The sequence below is a fragment of the Saccopteryx bilineata genome, chromosome 1, assembly GCF_036850765.1.
Source record: "Saccopteryx bilineata isolate mSacBil1 chromosome 1, mSacBil1_pri_phased_curated, whole genome shotgun sequence".
Lineage (NCBI taxonomy): Eukaryota > Metazoa > Chordata > Mammalia > Chiroptera > Emballonuridae > Saccopteryx > Saccopteryx bilineata.
The window spans coordinates 383,156,461-383,166,738 of record NC_089490.1 but is presented as its reverse complement, the minus strand read 5'-3'; the positions used below and the strand labels follow the sequence as shown (position 1 = coordinate 383,166,738).

At 38.5% G+C, this 10,278-nt stretch overlaps 1 pseudogene; it reads left to right on the top strand.

Annotated features, from left to right (window-relative positions):
* The first annotated feature begins 9,455 nt into the window (after positions 1–9,455).
* LOC136321391 (U1 spliceosomal RNA) lies at positions 9,456–9,602 on the top strand (annotated as a pseudogene).
* Positions 9,603–10,278: the final 676 nt, after the last annotated feature.

Here is a 10,278-nt window from a genome sequence, read left to right as displayed (position 1 = left end):
CCCGGGTTCGATTCCCGGCCAGGGCACATAGGAGAAGCACCCATTTGCTTCTCCACCCCACCCCTCTCCTTCCTCTCTGTCTCTCTCTTCCCCTCCCGCAGCCAAGGCTCTATTGGAGCAAAGATGGCCCGGACCATGGGGATGGCTCCTTGGCCTCTGCCCCAGGCGCTAGAGTGGCTCAGGTCACGGCAGAGTGATGCCCTGGAGGGGCAGAGCATCGCCCCCTGGTGGGCAGAGCGTCGCCCCTGGTGGGCGTGCCGGGTGGATCCCGGTCGGGCGCATGCAGGAGTCTGTCTGACTGTCTCTCCCCCGTTTCCAGCTTCAGAAAAATATGAAAAAATAAAAATTCTAAATCTCAATATTTTTACATTATAACAAATAACATAGTTTTCTTATGCCATACTAGAAAAAAGGCTTATATGTTTTTAAAGTTTTTTTATTCATTCATTTTAGAGAGGAGAAAGGGAGAGGGGGGCAGAAAGCATCAACACCTATAGGTGCCTTGACCAGGCAAGCCTGGGGTTTTGAACTGGAGACCTCAGTGTCTCAGGTCAATGCTTTATTCACTGCATCACCACAGGTCAGGCAAAAGGCATATATATTTACTGAAAAAAAATAAAAGATATAGTAAATGGTCAAAGGAGAAAACTAGTACTTTTGCTTAAATTGCAAATTTAGCCATAAATAACACTTTAAGCTGTTTTATTACACCTAAGATTGTTATCAAGAATCCACTAAAATATATATTGTATAACTTCCCTAAAAGAAAACGACTCTTTTTGTTTAAGCAATTCTGACTTCCTAAATTAATTTCATTACTCTTAAATCTGTTCCAATGTGGAAATTAAGCTGTAGAAAGCCACATAACACTGAGGAGACTCATTTATTATAAGTAGTTTATGTTTATAATTTTTGTCTGTACGACTGATTACAATAAGTATAAACCAATCCACAGTTTAGGTCAGCTGCTTCACATTTTGAGTGTGCTTTTCAAGGACCTGGAGATGTTTGATAAAAATGCACTGTGCTGCCTTAGATATTGACAAATGACCACAACAGTATTTTAATTAAACAGCGCACTAGGAGCTGATAAACTAGACCCCTTAGCAAAGACTGTTTTAGATAATGTACAATAATAGTACAAATATTGTTAATTTTTGTTAATGGTCCCAATTTTCATCAGTATCAATGTGGTTAGAGTTGATAACATTTACTAGATACTCTACTTCTTTTCAAAATAATTAGGGTAAGAAATGAAAGGCTGTCATAAACCCTTACATTGCTCTAGAAAATTATTTTCATTTCATGCTCCCTAGTTGTCCAGCCTCCGGTGACAACTACAATTGTCAAGTTGCTGAGGGTTTGCTGCTAGAGAAAAGAGGTGAGGAACATGAAACATGACAGGAAACGGCCCTTTTGGGGGGCAACCTGGCCTTCAGATTTGAACTCAATCAGAATTTTTCTGTTACTACATTTCAGTAGCATTTGTTTTCCATTGGAAATTCCATTTGAAGAAAATTGCCAGAAGTTGAATGTATTTATGTATGTGAGTGTACATTTAACATTTTGCTGAAAGAACTGAGACAGAATTCTCTTATTTTGATGATAAAAGAATGTTGTTGTTTTTTGACAATTTCCTTCAGAACACATAACTAATGATTTGGTCATGATATGTACCAAAGCCAGGAAGATTGTTAAGTATGTGCCCTTCGATAAAAACTGCGCTAATGAAATTAATATGTAGAGTATACCAATTACAGAAATGTTATCTCAATTGCATTCCTCCAAAATGTGTGACATATCTGTGAAATAAAAGTATTAGAAAGCCTAGCTTTGCACATAGAAACCAAGAATAGCCTGCCTGTGGTAGTGCAGTGGATAAAGCATTGACTTAGAACACAGAGGTCATTGGTTTGAAACCCTGGACTTGCCTGGTCAAGACACATATGAGAGTTGCTGCTTCCTGCTCTTCCCCCCTTTCTCTCTTTCTCTCTTCTCTGTAAAAAGAATAAATTTAAAAAAAAATAGTCTTCAAGGCTTCCCTTCATTGATATAGGGACTGACATACAGAGTCTGGTATTTTGGTTTGGCAGGTCTTAAGACTGCTGACTCTCCTATTATGGGCGAGATACCCCTGCTGTTCTCCTTTCCCTTCCCCCATCCTCGTGACTGTCTATTGTGCCTCACAGATTCACTGGCTTCACAGAGGTCTTTCTCCTTTCTTTCAGATATTACCACAATCACTGCCTTTCCCAAAATGGTTTTCTCAGGGCTAGTTATCTAAGGTTACTTCTTGCCAGAATTTTATCTCACATTTTATATATTTTCTCCAGGGCTTGTTAGAATATGCAGTTATCTTGTTGATGTATTGGTTGAGAAGCTTGTTAGTTTGTTTATTTACCTACATTGTTAACTGTCTGTAGTTTTCATAAAATACAACCATCATGAGGGCAACTTCATTACTTGTTTTGTTTACCAACCTCATCCACAGAATACATCCATAACAAGCACTCAATTAAAAATTGTTGACTAATAGAGAAAAGGAGTATCTTTTAAGGTATATTCAGTATGGAACATATGAAGGACGATAGATTGTATCTTGTCCAAAATATATAATAATTGCTTAAGATAGCATCTTTTTCAGCCTGTACATCTTAAACTAGGATGTGAGTTAATAGGCCAGGAGGATGCATACAGCCAAATTATAAACAATGATACTTTATAGTTTATTGATTCATTCCAGAGAGACAGAGAGAGAAGTGGAGAGAGAGAGGGAGAGAGAGAAAAAAAATTGAGAGAGTTGTGCATTACTTGGTTGCTTCTCATACATGCCCCAACTGGGGATTGAACCCACAACCTTGGTGTTTTGGGAAGACACTCGACCATCTGAGCTAACTAGCTGGGGCCAACAATGATATTTTTAAAGAATTTTTTTCCTTAAAGATTAGAGAGAATATAATGCAAAATTATTTAAAACATGATTTTTAAATTAAATCTAGATATTACTAAGGAATAAAATGCAAATTTTATAAAGCTTTTTTTATTATAATTTTATTTTTTTAATGGGGTTACATCAATAAATCAGGATACATATATTCAAAGATAACATGTCCAGGTTATCTTGTCATTCAATTATGTTGCATACCCATCACCCCAAGTCAGATTGTCCTCTGTCACCTTCTATCTAGTTTTCTTTGTGCCCCTCCCCCTCCCCCTTTCTTTTCCCTCTCCCCCCTCCCCCTGTAACCACCACACTCTTATCAATGTCTCTTAGTCTCACTTAAAAATAGATTATATTTATTGATATTAGAGAGAGAGAAAAAGAGAGCGAAAGAGAGGGGGTAGGGAGAAAGGGGAATAAGAGCGAGAAGCATCAATTCATAGTAGTTGCTTCTCACATGTGCCTTAACTGGGCAACCCCAGGGTTTCGACCAGGCAACCTCAGTATTCCAGGTCAATGCTCCATCCACAGGGCAGGCTATATAAAACTTTAAGATAAACTTAAAGGAATTTGTTGTTATACAGTCAATTCACAAGAAGGTAATATATTCTCTTTCCTCTCACTAAAACATTAACGGGGAAAACATTTTGAGAAGTATTTTTAGGGCCTTAGTTCTCTCTTATCCATCAATTAAAAAAATTTTTGTAAGAAATAAAATATTATTCCCTTGGAAAACCAGTCAGTTTTTTTCAAAAAGACTGATTATAGTGCAAAGAAATTTCAAATGACATAGATATACTGTTTCTGTTTTTAAAAATAGAAATACCTAAAAGCCGACTAATGAATGCAAAGCAACAAGTTTTTCATGCATGCTGTCTTAAAAGGCCTAGATTTCTTATTGTTAACCTGCACTTTAAGTGGCCTTTGCTAAAAATGCAGGAATTGGCCTCTGAGTGTTATCAATATAAAAGCATCGCTCTGTTTTCCACTGCAGGAAATCTTATTGTTCCTGTCAGTTTCCAGCTGTACTTTAGGCAGCTGCTTGGCCCATGTAAAATGTTTGCTCAGAGGTGACTAGAGAAAGATTTTGAATACCTTTTCTCTCTTTCTCTTTCTCTCTCTCTTTAAGGAGAAATCATCAAACATCACTGAAGACTAATTTTTCTGAATAGAAATGATTCAGTCATTTTTGCTCATATTTCGGTTCTATTTGTGAAGCCCGGTAATCACAGAAGAGAGGAAGGGCTGAGACTGTTAGAGTAAAAAGAGAGAATATATTCATGCTATATAAAGAAGGGAGGTGGGAATAGGAAGAAAGGGGGGCAGATGGAGAGCAGAAAGAAAGAAAATAAGGTAATTGAAGTAGAAGTTTTGAATGAAAACAGTCCAATGAATGCTGAAGCCTTTGCCTTAATTTTTTTAAAAAGCTGATTTTTTGAGAAAGAGGCATTTTTAGTATTGGTAGTCCGATGAACGCTCCATCACAATGTGATGAAAACACACATTAGAAACACTTTTAAGAGCCCTTTGTCATTTTAAACTTTCACAATAAAGACAACATAAATAGTTTCATAAAAGCTACTTTTAAGAAGGAATAGGAAACTGGTGTTACATTCTGAATTAAAGACTTTGGTCTTAATTTGAAGTTTGGCCAAGCAGAGGCCATGCCTCTTCTTTTAAAATGAATTATCTGCAGAGCTGACTGAGAGATGAAAAAGACTCTGCTCTAAGTACCTTCACAAGACTTTAATGCCATAAGCAAGAAATGTTGGCTGACTCAATCCCTGAGTCTCCAGGAGATCCATGATACAATCTTCCCGCCCTCAGCACTTAAACTCTCCATACAGACGTATCTTTCATGTCACATGGAAAGATATGGGTGGGCTGGATAACTTTGTTAAGAACTCTTCTGGATCAGGGACACAAACCAAGGCACTTCTGATCAGTGCTGTACGTACCAACAGAATGAGACTGAGTTTGGTAAAGCAGAACAGAAACTTTATTCTATCATCAAGAAATGGAGAAGGGTGAGCTCATGCTCTGATGGCACCTTCTCCTCAACTGGGAAGTAGTCTTCTGTATTTATAGGCTGTGGTGTAAAGTGGTTAACTTCTAAGCTTGGGTAGTTTTTCTGTCGCACTCAGCTCTTTTACACAAGGTTCTTTTTGCACAGGATGCGCCATCACCATCTTGGGTTTTGCCCTCAGCCCTCTTCATTTTGCAGGTGGGGATCCTTTTCAGTTTCCATAAGCAAGCATTGCTCCTGACATACTTGGAGTATTGAGAAAAGTTACAGTCATTTGGATGATAGCTCTGTGACACTTTTACTGTAGTGGTCAAAGACTACTACATTATCTGTTTAAAGCTCTTACAATAAGTAGAGCACAGAATGAATGGCTTTTTCTCCCTGAATTATCTCCAGGTATGCACAGTTAGCATCCATGGCTCTTGAAACTGATAGGTGGGTGACCGCTATTATTGTTGAAGGCAATATACATCTTCCTCAATATTAGTTTTGTTTAAAATTAAAATTCCCAGAGTAATATTTTCTTAGTTTCTCTAGGTCATATATGCCTGCAATATCACTAGGTCAGGCCAGGCAGTTTCAGTGTTAGACTCAGAGGTGCCACTGGAATTCCTCAAAAATTCCAATTATAGTGCCCTTTTAAGCAGTTAAGAAAAAACCCAGATTCTGAGCCGCCAAAAATCAATGTAGTAGTAAGAAATTAACATACCTGAATATGAACAAAAAGTGGAATCCTAAACATTTAAATTGTGTGCTTTAAAAGCAGAGAAAGCAAAGTTCAAATGGAGGCACTGACACATAGTTGTGTGATTTTAAGCAAATAAATGTGCATTAATGTGACAATTTTTCTTCTCAGTGAAAACTTGCAACATTGATGTGCAGAACAAATAAAGAAAAATACTGCTTTTATTTATTCTATTCATATTTATCAAGGTTTTATATGTCAAACTGTTTTTTTTTTTCATACAACAGTCTCCAGTTATAAGGTATCACTAAGTTTTGTAATAAAAGTTTTCCTTCTCTGTAACAATTAAGATAGCACTCCTCTGTTGGGTACCACCATGCCCAGATAAGGTATTAAACATACTCACCATAACTCTTCTTGGGTGTCACATTGTGGCAGAGGACTGTAGGTGAGAACTTGCCACTAAAACTTACTTCTGACAATTAAATAAATGCAAATGCCAAAGCATTTGTACTAAGACCATGTTACCAAACTCAGACTAACCTAATTAAAGTTTCAGCCTCTCTGAGGAATGTAATTTTTAAAAATTTATTCATTTATTTATTTATTTATTTTGTGACAGAGAGAGATAGAGAGAGGGACCGATAAGGACATACAGACAGGGAGAGAGATGAGAAGCATCAATTCTTCGTTGTGGCACCTTAGTTGTTTATTGATTGCTTTCTCATATTGTCCTTGACTGGGGGCTACAGAAGACCAAATGACCCTTTGCTCAAGCCAGTGACCTTGGGTTTAAGCTGGTGAGCCTTGTTCAAACCACATGAGACTGTGCTCAAGCTGGTGACTTCGGAGTTTTGAACCTGGATCCTCCACATCCCAGTCCAATGCTCTACCCACTGCACCACCGCCTGATCAGGTGAAGAATTTAATTTTAAGCAGTCAGTCTGGAGTATTCCTGATAGCCCATTCCATCTCTATGGGTAGGTTTCCCTGAAAGAGTCCACTGTCCCCTCCCCTTCTTCCACTTTGTATAGACCTTCGGGGCTCTTTTCTACTTGCTAGATTCATGAATCATTCAATAAAGCCAACAAGATCTTGAACACTTACTCGGTTGAATTTTGTTATTTAACAGGCATTTATTTCTAACTTTTAAGGTGAGAATCCTTTAAAAAGAAACCCTCAAGTTGTCCAAATAGTAAAGCCACCTAAGGCTTTTTCATTCTGTTTTGGAGTACTTTGGGAAAGGAGCCAAAACTTTTCTTTTCCCAGAGTCTACTGTTGTACAATATGTGACAGTCATCATCATGACAATATTCTCATGTCTTTTAATAAAGATCTCAAACCACTGTATTACATAATATACATATTTAATCTGACACACTAGTCAAATCTGAGATAGTTGTTAAATTTAGAACCCTACTTCTCCAGTCTACTTTTTAAAAATAAGATAATTCCACATCAGTTCAGTAGTATTTGCCGTTTTTGCTTCATGTATCTAAACCTGGATTTATTTTAATTAATAGATTGGGAATGTGGTCATTTTTGAAGGTTATTGTAGCCACTATAAACATCTGAAATACAGAGGAGAGGCTAGACTGGTGAAAAAAATGAATAAAAGGAATATAAGGGGCTATGTTAATGAAAGAGATATTATACACTTAGAAATTATCATATTAGGATAAATGAAACATAAGTTATTATAAATATTGCAACCTAACATCCATTTCTCTTGGCAAATTTTTGCTTTCCCAGTTGTTAAATGTGCATTGCTCCAATGTGCTCCATAAGTAATTATAAGATATAATTGGTGCTAAGTTTTCAGGAATGCTGCTCATATTCCATGACTCACACTTCCAAGGTCAGGGATAAATTGGAAGAAGAACAAGTCTTCTGAGAACTTGTTACCAGAACCCCAAAGTTCCTAGGGTCTCCCTGCCTGGAAGAAATGGTACAAAGAAATGTAAGAGCAGCAGTTTGCATTACAGAAAGAGAACATCATTTAATATTGTGTCAGCCAATCCAGAGATGAGGAGCTAATGCTAAAGACCCGACTCCTCGATGACTGGTTGGTTACAGATTATATAGGGTGAAGTCAAAGACACCTTGGGCTTGGAGTTTGGGGTCATGGTGCTGGGGCTGACTGGCTGGAGGTGAGGTAAGGGTAATGAATCATTTCTTCAAGCCTTGAGGACTTCTCTGAGGTCTTTTCTGGTCTCTCTGTCTGGTCTCATGGTTCCATCTCAGGGCTCAGGAGCTGAAATAGAACTAAGATGAACATGTTATCTTTAGCATGCAAGTGGTCCAGACCATGTGATCATCACTCAGGTCTGAGCTACTGTCTTCTGCAACCTCCGAGGTGGCTGATGATTCAGGGCAAAGGCTAGGTTTTTGAGAGGTAGAGAGAGAGAGAGAGAGAATTTCTAGAGAAAGAAAACTAAATTTATTCAAAGTCATAGGTCTCTGGTTTTCAAACTGTGGATGAAAAAGGGGCCACATACTAAAGCTGGCAAGTTCAGGGAAGCCTGCCCGGCGGCCTTACCAATTCAGAGACTGAAAGTAACTGCATAGTTTGGCTGAAATTGAAACTTTCTAACTAAAAACAAGTCATGGTGGGTAGTCATGTCCTAGAACGAAAACTTCCCTGACAAAGGACAATCTTTATCTTAACTGAGCCTGCCTATTGTCTTTTTGCATCTGCGGTAATATACCTTTGGAATGGCATAGTTATCTCCCTTTCTCCAGACCCCTCAGGGCAAAACAACCAACGAGAGCAGTGGGCTGGGCCCCAGCCTTTTTTGGGCCACAGACCGGTTTAATGTCAGAAAATATTTTCACAGACCCACCTTTAGGGTGGGACGGATAAATGCACAAAATAAAATTATGTGACCGTTGTAAAAACTGTGGTATTTTTAAATATAATTGTCAAACTTACAATATTTATCGGGCTAAGTTAAAGGAAGAAGGAGCATGTCCTCATTATTCAGGTTGTATTTAAATTTGTTATTCTGACAATGTTTCATGTCTGACATCAATATATAATATGATAGGTTCAGGCTCACTACCAATCATTATCCTACGACAATAAAAATAAACATGAGTGCACTGTGTACTCGTATGCAACTTTATTAGAAGCATCCTTTTAACATCACACCAAAAACATAACATGAATAACATCCTCTCTGCCTCCTAACACTTTCCAGTCACTATGGTAACATTTAAACATACCTTAAAAATAAGATACAACACAAAAACAAATATAAAGTGCATGGAAAATACAACTCACCATTGTTATGAATATTGTAAGTTAAGGGTTATTTATTATAATGTTTATGGAGAATGAGAGATAGTAGCCTATCTCTCAACAACCATAACGCTAAATCAGTGGGAGCCCTGAGCTTGTTTCTCTGCAACAAGACGGTCCCATCTAGGGGTAATGGGAGACAAATGACACCTGAAGAGTGTTGCTTATGTCCAGTCTAGTCCGTAATTTTGTTTTGGTTGCTGTCACTGCAGAAAATCCTGCTTCACACAAATAGGATGTCGGAAATGGCAACAGGGTTTTTAGTGCTTTTGTGGCGATCTCGGGATATTCTGTCATGACTTTAATCCAGAACACTGGCAGAGCTGTAGTCTCAAACATATTTTTAAGGCCACTGTCATTTGTGATCTCCAGTAGTTGATCCTCTTCTTGTATAGACACGCAGGATTCACCTGGTTTGTTGACAAATGGATCCATTCCTTGGCAATTGGTGGGTCTTTTGTGGTTGGGAAGTAGCATTCAAACTCTTTTAAAAGCAAATACAGTACTTACCTGGCAGGGAGATACCATGATCACAAAGGTGGTTTTTCCAGGGCGAGGCTTATCCATTGCACTCTGGATGTGCTGACCCCTGCGATTTCCCCAAATGTGGGAAACTCAACTGCATAATTTGTGGTAGTGGGGGACTGCAAAAAAAAAGATTATAAAAAACAAAATAAAAGCAAATACAGGTGATCGTGCACCAGCTGGGACAATGAAGGCTTGTGTTCAGTCTCTTCCAAAATTCCCGCGAATGTTTGAAACATGTCAAATATACCCCTGTTCACACATCATCCCCACAAATCCAGTTTGGCTTTAAGTGCAGTTACTTTATTTGCCAACTTGAAGACAGTTGTCATTTTCCCCTAAAGTGACCGATCGAGTTCATTGAGGAGGTTAAATATGTCACACAAGTAAGCGAGTTTTGCGACCCATTCCTCGTCACTGAAATGTGCTGCTGCGATGACTTTTTTCTGAGAGAAATCTCTGCAGCAGCTCTCATAATTTAAACACTCTGGCCAGGGACCTCCCTTGGGATAACCATCTTATTTCTGTGTATAAGAGAAGGTGTCCGTGCTCCACGTTCATTTCTTCACAAAGCTGCTCGAACAGGCACGAGTGAAGGGTGTGTGCTTTGATGTGGTTAATAACTTTAACAACATCATTCAATACTCTGTTAAGTTCTGTTTGTATATTTCGGCTAGCCAGCATTTCCCTGTGAATGACACAATGCATAGGCTCGCATTCAGGTGCAACCTCCTTAATCCGAGTAGTTAAACCAGACATCCTTCCGGTCATGGCAGCAGCTCCATCTGTGCATATGCCGA